Here is an 11,474-nt window from a genome sequence, read left to right as displayed (position 1 = left end):
GAGAGAGAGAGAGAGAGAGATAGATAGATAGATAGAAGAATAAGAGAGAGAGGGAGAAAGAGGCTAAAGGTTTTTCATGCGCTGCTCATAGTAACACAGAGAGAGAGAGAGAGAGGGGGAGACAGAGAGGAAGAGGGAGAGAGGGAGACAGAGAGGGAGAGAGAGAGAGACAGAGGGAGGGGGAGAGCGAGAGAGGGAGACAGAGAGGGAGAGAAAGAGAGGGAGACAGAGAGAGGGAGACAGAGAGAGAGAGAAGAAAGAAAGAAAGAAAGAAAGAAAGAAAGAAAGAAAGAAAGAAAGAAAGAAAGAAAGAAAGAAAGAAAGAAAGAAAGAAAGAAAGAAAGAAAGAAAGAGAGGGAAGGAGGGATTGGAGATTGCATGATACGGTTTTGTTCTTCAAAGAGGCCTCCCACGGCTGTTAATAACACAAGGCCTTCAAAGTGAAACTGACAAATCAGGCTGATATCACCATGGTGATAATAAGATTACATGTAGAAGGGGTGTGTGTGGATTTTTAATGCTTATGTCAGAGTCAACCATCGTGTAAAAATAAATTGAATTCAACAAACACAGGAGGGCATTTTGAAAAACAACAGTAAAGTAAATGTTATTGTATTCATCAACAGAAGTGTTTGGGTGTATGATATAAATGGACACAGCCAGGGCTGGGTAGTTGGTTTTCTTTTAAATCAAAAAATTAAGGATTGTATTTTCTTGCATCACTCGGGAGGCCCATGTTTATGTGTCAATAATTATGTCCCACAGTTCTATTGAAACAAAACTCAAGCTGATAAATTGTTCAACGATTAATTTTGAAAACCAAACCTCACATTACATTCAATCCACAACTCAACCTTCTTGTCTTGGTGTTGACCCGGGGAGGACTTTTTCTTAGACACTGACCAAACACAAAAAAACTATCCAAGAGGATAGAAGAGAAGGAGAGAAAAGGCCTATATTGTGCATCTAAAGGATGACTTATTTTCTAGCCTCTCTGTTGTCTCTGCCGTCTACTAGACTGGACAGGGTTCTGTCTTCTCTGCCGTCTGCTAGATTGGACAGGGTTCTGTAGTCTCTGCCATCTGCTAGACTGGACAGGGTTCTGTAGTCTCTGCCATCTGCTAGACTGGACAGGGTTCTGTAGTCTCTGCCATCTGCTAGACTGGACAGGGTTCTGTAGTCTCTGCCATCTGCTAGACTGGACAGGGTTCTGTAGTCTCTGCCGCCTGCAAGACTGGACAGGGTTCTGTAGTCTGCTAGACTGGACAGGGTTCTGTAGTCTCTGCCGTGTGCTAGACTGGACAGGGTTCTGTAGTCTCTGCCATCTGCTAGACTGGACAGGGTTCTGTAGTCTCTGCCATCTGCTAGACTGGACAGGGTTCTGTAGTCTCTGCCATCTGCTAGACTGGACAGGGTTATGTAGTCTCTGCCGTCTGCTAGACTGGACAGGGTTCTGTAGTCTCTGCCATCTGCTAGACTGGACAGGGTTCTGTAGTCTCTGCCGCCTGCAAGACTGGACAGGGTTCTGTAGTCTGCTAGACTGGACAGGGTTCTGTAGTCTCTGCCGTGTGCTAGACTGGACAGGGTTCTGTAGTCTCTGCCGTCTGCTAGACTGGACAGGGTTCTGTAGTCTCTGCCGTCTACTAGACTGGACAGGGTTCTGTCTTCTCTGCCGTCTGCTAGATTGGACAGGGTTCTGTTGTCTCTGCCGCCTGCAAGACTGGACAGGGTTCTGTTGTCTCTGCCGTCTACTAGACTGGACAGGGTTCTGTCTTCTCTGCCATCTGCTAGACTGGACAGGGTTCTGTAGTCTCTGTCGTCTGCTAGACTGGACAGGGTTCTGTTGTCTCTGCCGTCTGCTAGACTGGACAGGGTTCTGTTGTCTCTGCCGTCTGCTAGACTGGACAGGGTTCTGTCTTCTCCGCCGTCTGCTAGACTGGACAGAGTATCTCCTATCTGCCATGACTGCTCCCCTCATGTCCCTAGAGACTCATCCCTCCCTCCCTTCATCCATCTCTCTCCATCCCTCTCTCCATCCCTCTCTCTCCATCTCCCTCGCCCTCCCTCCCTCCCTCCCTCCCTCCCTCCCTCCCTCCCTCCCTCCCTCCCCTCTCTCTCCAACCTTCCCTCCCTCCCTCCCTCCCTCCATCCCTCCATCCCCTCTCTCTCCAACCTTCCCTCTCTCGCTCTCGTATGTCAGGACTATGAATTAGTTACTACCCCCTTTCCTTTCTCTATTCTTCTATCTTCCATTTTCTCCAGCTTGTCTGTGAGGATGAAACCAACAGTGAGACAAAGAGGTTGGTGGAGAGAGAGAGATCACAATTCTCTTTCTCTTCTCACTCTCTCTTTCTCCATCTGTTGAACTGCTACCAGGAATTAAAAAAACACAATGTGAAATAAACTACAGGTACATAGATGTATTTATTTTGACAAAGAAGGGAAAGAGTTTTCTCACATTTGTAAATGAAACCCAGCTGTGTGGAGGAAAGGCCTGCACCTCCTCAGTTCCTCCACCCCCATCACTCCATCTCTCTTTCCAAGATTGGGCAGACACAAGGGTTGTTGTGTGTGTGAGAAGGCTCAAGTCCTTTGTGACCGTTTGCCTGAACCTAAACCCAATGGTGGGATGCACACACACACACACAAACACACACACACACACACACACACACACACACACACACACACACACACACACACACACACACACACACACACACACACACGCTCGCGCATACAAGCGCACCACACACACACACACACACACACACACACACACACACACACACACACACACACACACACACACACACACACGCATACACGCGCGCACACACACACACACACACACACACACACACACACACACACACACACACATATAAACACACCGTTTTAAAGTGCGGTACTGAATGTTAAACTGTTAAATTTAATGTATGACATTTCACACAAATCATACGGCCTCAGACGTGACCCTGGGGTATGCTGCAGATTGCTTTTTCAGTGCCTCAGCAGCACAGGCATTATCCGTCCCAGAGAAAAGCCTTTGAGTTGGGAGGTGAGACGCTCTGCTATGGCCATCCCACACTGGAACACAGTATATCTCTCTCTGTCTCTGTTTCTCTCTCTGTCTCTGGTTCTCTCTCTCTGTCTCTGTTTCTCTATCTCTGTTTCTCTCTCTGTCTCTGTTTCTCTCTCTCTCTGTTTCTCTCTCTCTTTCTCTGTTTCTCTCTCTCTCTGTTTCTCTGTCTCTGTTTCTCTCTCTCTGTCTCTGGTTCTCTCTCTCTGTCTCTGTTTCTCTATCTCTCTGTTTCTCTATCTCTGTTTCTCTCTCTGTCTCTGTTTCTCTCTTTCTCTGTTTCTCTATCTCTGTTTCTCTCTCTGTCTCTGTTTCTCTCTCTCTCTGTTTCTCTCTCTCTTTCTCTGTTTCTCTCTCTCTCTGTTTCTCTCTCTCTCTGTTTCTGTCTCTCTGTCTCTGTTTCTCGCTCTGTCACTGGTTCTCTCTCTCTGTCTCTGTTTCTCTCTGTCTCTGTTTCTCTCTTTCTCTGTTTCTCTATCTCTCTGGTTCTCTCTCTCTCTGTTTCTGTCTCTCTGTCTCTGTTTCTCTATTTCTCTGTTTCTCTCTCTCTATGTTTCTCTCTCTATCTCTGTTTCTCTCTCTCTCTTTGTTTCTCTCTCTCTGTCTCTGTTTATCTCTCTCTCTGTTTCTCTCTGTCTCTGTTTCTCTCTGTCTCTGTTTCTCTCTCTCTGTCTGTTTCTCTCTCTCTGTCTCTGTTTCTCTCTCTGTCTCTGTTTCTCTCTTTCTCTGTTTCTCTATCTCTCTGTTTCTCTCTCTCTGTCTCTGTTTCTCTCTCTCTGTTACTCTCTCTCTCAGTTTATCTCTCTCTCTCTGTTTCTCTCTGTCTCTGTTTCTCTCTCTCTGTTTCTCTCTCTCTGTCTCTGTTTCTCTCTCTCTGTTTCTCCCTCTCTCTGTTTATCTCTCTCTCTCTGTTTCTCTCTGTCTCTGTTTCTCTCTTTCTCTGTTTCTCTATCTCTCTGTTTCTCTCTCTCTCTGTTTCTCCCTCTCTCTGTTTCTCTCTCTCTGTTTCTCTCTTTCTCTCTGTTTCTCTATCTCTCTGTTTCTCTCTCTCTCTGTTTTTTTTTCTCTCTCTCTCTCTCTATGTTTCTCTCTTCATCTCTGTTTTTCTCTCTCTGTTTCTCTCTCCCTCTCTCTGTCTCTCTTTCTCTGTTTCTCTCTGTTTCTCTCTTTTTCTCCCTTTCGATGTTTCTCTCTCTCTCTGTTTCTCTTACTCTCTATTTGTCTCTCTTTCTCTGTTTCTCTCTGTTTCTCTCTGTTTCTCCCTTTCAATGTTTCTCTCTCTCTCTGTTTCTCTTACTCTCTATTTGTCTCTCCCTGTTTCTCTCTCCCTGTTTCTCTCTCTCTGTTTCTGTCTCTCTCTCTGTTTCTCTCTGTTTCTCTCTCTCTCTCTCTGTGTGTGTGTGTTTCTCCCTCTCTCTCTGTTTCTCCCTCTCTCTCTGTTTCTCTCTCTCTCTGTGTGTTTCTCTCTCTCTCTGTTTCTTTCTTTGATTCACTCTCTCTCTGTTTCTCTCAAATTCAAATTCAAATTCAAGCTGCTTTATTGGCATGAAAAACATTGTGTCAATATTGCCAAAGCAACAATGTATACAATATACATTGTAACAAAATTATAAATGATAGCAAATAATAATATAAAATGGTAGTAAATAATAATACAAAATTAAATACAAAAATAATAACAATAAAATGGTAACAGCCAATAGTAGAAATGTAATAAATATAAAATCAAATTATGGAAAATGAAACTATAACTAACTTATAACTAAATAACGGTCATCTTCTTCTTTATATCAGTACTACAACTACAATCATCATTACTACGACTACTACTACCATCACTAAACTGTTAACACTACCATTACCGCCCATATTTAGAATGATAAACAGCAATAATAATAGTAATAACAATAATAGTAATAATAAGTAAGTTACTGTTTACCATGCAGATGTTATTATTCAGTGTCCCTCAGGCTATGGCAAGAAAATACATATTTGGCTGCAAGAGGAGCCATTGCTCCTTCGCCCATGAGTATTCTTAGTTTTTCCTCTGGGTTCAATTTGTAAAAATTTGGAATAAATGTAGTCATTTCTGTGAATAATGAATCTCTTTGTGAGGAATATTTATCACAGTAAAGGAGAAAGTGCATCTCTGTCTCTACCTCTCCTGTCATGCAGTGACCACATACGCTCCTCTTTGGGTAGCCATGTCTTTTTATGTCTGCCGGTTTCTATTGCCAATTGGTGGTCACTCAGCCTGTACCTGGTAACGATCTGTCTCTGCTTCGTATCTCTGACAGAGTAGAGATAATCAGCCAATTCATATTCTCTGTTTAGGGTCAGATAGCAATTTAGTCGGCTTTGGGATTTTGTTTTGTTTTTCCAATGTTGTAAATATGATTCCATTGATTGGTTCATGATTTTGCTTATTGGAATTCTTTCTTTTGAAGCAGTGCTGGTGTCAGCTTGGTTGGTGAGGTCCAACACCAGCTGACTGAGAGGGCTCGTTTCTGGGCTCAGCTCTTGGGTTTGAAGTGATTTAAATTGCAGACTTGAATTTGGACTTGAATTTAGATGTAGCCAACATTTTAATGATCTTCTCTGTATTTTCATTATTACTGGAAAACGGCCCAATTCTGCCCTACATGCATTAGTTGGTGTATTTCTCTGGACTTGTAGGATTTTCTGACAGAATTCTGCATGTAGGGTGTCAATTGGATGTTTGTCCCACATTTTAAAGTCCAGTTTATTGAGTGGCCCCCAAACCTCACTTCCATAAAGTGCTATTGGTAGGATTACACTGTCAAATATTTTAGTCTAAATTCTAATTGGGATGTTGATTTTGAATAATTTCATTTTTATTGCATACATTGCTCTGCGGGCTTTTTCTTTGAGTGCATTCACTGCCATATTGAAGTTTTCCGATGCAGATATGGTCAGACCAAGGTAGGTGTAATTTTTTGTGTGTTCAATTAAGGTGTTGTTCAGGGTGAATTTATATTTGTGTTTCTGGCATCTGATTTTTTTGGGGGAAAATCATGATTTTAGTTTTTTGGAAATTTACTGCCAGGGCCCAATTATGGCAATATTTCTCCAGAATATTAATGTTCTGTTGAAGACCTTCTTTGGTTGGTGATAGAAGTACCAGGTCATCAGCATATAGCAGGTATTTCACCTCTGTGTCAAATATTGTGAGTTCTGGGGCTGGAGATTGATCCAACATGTCTGCTAATTCATTGATATAAATGCTGAAAAGATTTGGACTCAAACTGCAGCCTTGTCTCACACCTTGACATTGTGAAAACAATTCTGTTATTTGGTTTTAGATTTTTATTGCACACTTGTTTTCTGTGTACATACATTTTATTAAGTCATATACCTTACCACCAAGCCCACTTTGTAGAATTTTGTAGAATAGCCCTTCGTGCCAAATCGAATAAAATGCTTTTTTAAAGTCAATAAAGCAAGCAAAGATTTTGCCCTCTTTTTTTTTGGTGGACGTGCTTATTAATTAGTGCGTGTAAGGTGTATATATGGTCAGTAGTGCGATGGTTAGGGAGAAAGCCAATTTGACATTTACTTATTACTTTTTTTTTTGAATAAATGTTTGAATTCTCTTCAAAATGCTACAGAAAATCTTTCCCAAGTTACGGTTTACGCAAATTCCCCTGTAATTATTGGGGTCTGATTTGTCTCCACTTTTATGGCTAGGGAAGATGAGCCCCTGGTTCCAGACATCAGGGAAGCAGTCAGAAGTTAAAACCATGTTGAACAATTTAAGCACAGCATTTGGCAAATCGTGTTTGCTGTTTTTCAGCATTTCATTTCTGATGTTGTCTAGACCACAAGCCTTCTTTGATTTAATAGATTTTAGCTTTTCATTTAGTTCTTGTTGGGTTATTGGGTAATCTAATGGATTTTGGTTGTTTTTAATGACTGATTCAAGGATGTTAAATTTTTGGTGTGGACTGCATCATGTGGTCTACTTCCCTGAAGGGCAGTGTTCTGTCCGACCCTGGAGTAGTGGTCAGAGCTGTGTTGTGATGGGCCGGGTCTAGTAGAGATGTGTTGTGATGGGCCGGGTCTAGTAGAGCTGTGTTGTGATGGGCCAGGACTAGTAGAAATGTGTTGTGATGGGCCGGGTCTAGTAGAGCTGTGTTGTGATGGGCTGGGTCTAGTAGAGCTGTGTTGTGATGGGCTGGGTCTAGTAGAGCTGTGTTGTGATGGGCCAGGTCTAGTAGAGCTGTGTTGTGATGGGATGGGTCTAGTAGAGCTGTGTTGTGATGGGCCAGGTCTAGTAGAGCTGTGTTGTGATGGGCAAGGTCTAGTAGAGCTCTCTCTCCCTCTCTGTTTCTCTCTGTTTCTCTCTCTCTCTCTCTGTCTCTCTCTGTTTCGCTCTCTGTCTCTCTCTGTTTCTCTCTGTTTCTCTCTCTCTCTCTCTCTCTCTCTCTCTCTCTCTGTCTCTCTCTCTCTCTCTCTCTGTTTCTCTTTCTCTCTCTCTCTCTCTCTCTCTCTCTGTTTCTCTCTCTCTCTCTCTCTCTCTGTTTCTCTCTCTCTCTGATTCTCTCTCTCTGACTCTCTTTGTCTCTCTCTCTCTCTCTGTTTCTCTCTCTCTCTGATTCTCTCTCTCTGACTCTCTTTGTCTCTCTCTCTCTCTCTCCTTCTCTCCGTGATATCATGATCGCAGGGACGTGCCAAATTGAAAACATGTAGGCAAGGCTGTATAAAATAATAATACATTATAAAACAGCCTATTGGATATCTAAATAAGTAACCCTTTCACTCTAGTGGAGTCATGGGTGGAATGTTCTAAATATTTTACATAATTGTTTGTTGTTTAAATGACAAAATCCAGTACTGTGATGTATATAAAGTGTAATATTGGGATGCAAACTCAAAATTGAAAACATTTCAACTGTATATCTGACATGGTACAAGTGCCTTGTACCTGACACACATAACCATGTGTGTGAGGTGTATACTTTTGTTGCAAAGCAGGTGTGTTTAAGACTACTAAGAAACACTGTGTGAACCTGATTTAGCCCACAGCAGTAAAAGCCTTTTCTCTTTCTTCATTTCTATGTAGTTTTAGAGGGAGTGGGAATAAGTCAAGAACAAGTTGTGGTGATGTGCAGACTACATAGCAGGTCCATCTACAATGTAAATATCTCCTACTCAATTCTCTTTCCAAAACTATTTTTGTATGATTATCAACTGCAACCTGCACAATAAGGATTCATTCATATTCCGTAGAGAACACATCCGATCCATTGTAACGGCAGATCTCCTCTTCGTCTGAAGAGGAGTAAGGATCGGACCAAGATGCAGCGTGGTAAGTGTCCATAATGTTTTTAATAAAGACAAATGAACACTCGAACAAAAACAATAAACGATAACATGAAATCTACAAAAACCGAAACAGTACCGTGTGGCGACAAACACTCACACGGAAACAAACACCCACAAACCAACAGTGAAACCCAGGCTACCTAAGTATGATTCTCAATCAGAGACAACTAACGACACCTGCCTCTGATTGAGAACCATACTAGGCCGAAACAGAAACCAAACATAGAAACACAAACATAGACTGTCCCCCCCCCCCCCCCCCCCCAACTTACGCCCTGACCATACTAAATAAAGACTAAACAAAGGAAATGAAGGTCAGAACGTGGCATCCATATAGGGGTGAAGAGTGCTATGGTACGCGATGCTGCCTGGCTCTGTGCTCTGTGTCCGTTCATGCTGCCATAACGATGTATTAAAACCAATTAGTTCTCCGGCAGGGTCATCCATTTTCGAGGAAAGACAATTTTTCTACATTTGGACAAGATGTCTGATGGTCACTATGTCCGAGTCACTCCTCAGTTTGATGGTTATAGTCTGTCTGATGGCCACTATGTCAGAGTGTAACGCTTTGACCAAGAATACCTGTACATGCAGACACACTCACACGCACACACACAAACACACACACACAAACACACACACACACACACACACACACACACACACACACACACACACACACACGCATAAATACATACACACACACACGCACACACACTCATACAAACACACACACACACTGATACACACATACATGCACACACACATACACATATACATACACACACATACAAACACACACACACACATACACATACACACACACACACACACACACACACACACACACACACACACACACACACACATACACACACACACACACACACACATACTTACTTACACACACACACACACACACACACACACACACACACACACACACACACATACACACACACACACACACACACACACACACACACACACACACACACACACACACACACACACACACACACACACACACACACACACACACACACACACACACACGGTATGTCTTTCCACTAGAGTAGTATAGTGAGGACATCCTACCCCACAGTGGGATTGAATGAGGAGCTCTTCACCCAGTGTTTCCATGCTAACACAAATTAGGCTACAATCTGAGATAACACCATTACAACTGAATAAAGAACAGAGATACAACAATCATATTACAGTTTTTTACAATCACTTTGTGTGTGTTGTTGTCACGTTCTGACCTTTATTTCCTTTGTTTTGTATTTATTTAGTATGGTCAGGGCGTGAGTTGGGTGGGCAGTCTATGTTTGTTTTTCTAGGTTTTGGGGTATTTCTATGTTTCGGCCCAGTATGGTTCTCAATCAGAGGCAGGTGTCATTAGTTGTCTCTGATTAAGAATCATACTTAGGTAGCCTGGGTTTCACTGTGTGTTTGTGGGTGATTGTTCCTGTCTCTGTGTTTGCACCAGATAGGACTGTTTTAGGTTTTCTCACGTTTATTGTTTTCTTAGTTTATTCATGTATAGTGTCTTTATAAATTAAAACATGAATAACCACCAACCTGCATTTTGGTCCGCCTCTCCTTTACCTCAAGAAAACCGTTACAGTTGTGTAATATTCATAATGTGTGTGGTGTAATATTAGTAGTGTGTGTGTGTGGTGTAATATTAGTAGTGTGTGTGTGTGGTGTAATATTAGTAATGTGTGTGTGTGTGTGTGTGTGTGTTGTGTAATATTAGTAGTGTGTGTTGTGTAATATTAGTAGTGTGTGTGTGTGTTGTGTAATATTAGTAGTGTGTGTGTGTGTGTGTGTTGTGTAATATTAGTAGTGTGTGTTGTGTAATATTAGTAGTGTGTTTTTGTGTAATATTAGTAGTGTGTGTGTGTGTTGTAATATTAGGAGCGTGTGTGTGTGTTGTGTAATATTAGTAGTGTGTGTATGTGTGTGTGTTGTGTAATATTAGTAATGTGTGTTGTGTAATATTAGTAATGTGTGTTGTGTAAAATTAGTAGTGTGTGTTGTGTAATATTAGTAGTGTGTGTTGTGTAATATTAGTAGTGTGTGTGTGTGTTGTGTAATATTAGTAGCATGTGTGTGTGTTGTGTAATATTAGTAGCGTGTATGTGTGTTGTGTAATATTAGTAGTGTGTGTGTGTTGTGTAATATTAGTAGTGTGTGTGTGTTGTGTAATATTAGTAGTGTGTGTGTGTTGTGTAATATTAGTAGTGTGTGTGTGTGTGTGTGTTGTGTAATATTAGTAGTGTGTGTGTGTGTAATATTACAGTTTTTTACAATCCCTCTGGCACTAATTTCAGAACCTTGATGTCATTTTTCAAAACTCGAGACACAAAACTCACGACCAATGATCAAAATGCACATTTTTCAAAACTCTTAACACTTTTTCCAATTGCTTGGATACAATACACATAAAGCTAAGATCATTTGTTCATTGAACTAAAATCACCTGTTCAAAATGACACAACTTAACATCAAAGTATTACTATTTCAAAATGCAATTCACACATTACATCTGAAATGACTGTCTATTCATTTCATTACAATGATCTAATTGTCAATTGATACAACTGATCAAAATGATAGGTAACTGTTGCGTTACTCTTAATGCATAATTTTATGGAAACTGACTAACAATATTCCACGTTTAGGTCATGGATAACGAGATCCATTGACACCAATTACCGTGGAACATGAACCAATTGGACTACATTATCTATGGATGTAATATTTCATCATCATTCTTTATCAGACACTGTTTCTATGGTCCCATGTACCACTTTTCCAGACCATGTTTTCAGATCTGACATTACTGTACACTTTATTAGGTACACCTATCTAGTACTGGGTAGGACCGCCTTGCCTTCACAACAGCCTGAATTATTCACGGTGTTGTACGTTAAGAGATGCCCTTCTGCACACCACTGTTTTAAACAGCTGTTATTTGAGCATTTGTGGCCTTTCTGTTAGCTTGAATGAGTCTGGACATTGTCCTCTGACCTCTCTC

The sequence above is a fragment of the Oncorhynchus mykiss genome, chromosome 15 (assembly GCF_057628025.1).
Source record: "Oncorhynchus mykiss isolate SJ-2025 chromosome 15, ASM5762802v1, whole genome shotgun sequence".
NCBI classification, from domain to species: domain Eukaryota; kingdom Metazoa; phylum Chordata; class Actinopteri; order Salmoniformes; family Salmonidae; genus Oncorhynchus; species Oncorhynchus mykiss.
Note: the sequence above shows the minus strand (reverse complement) of the source record.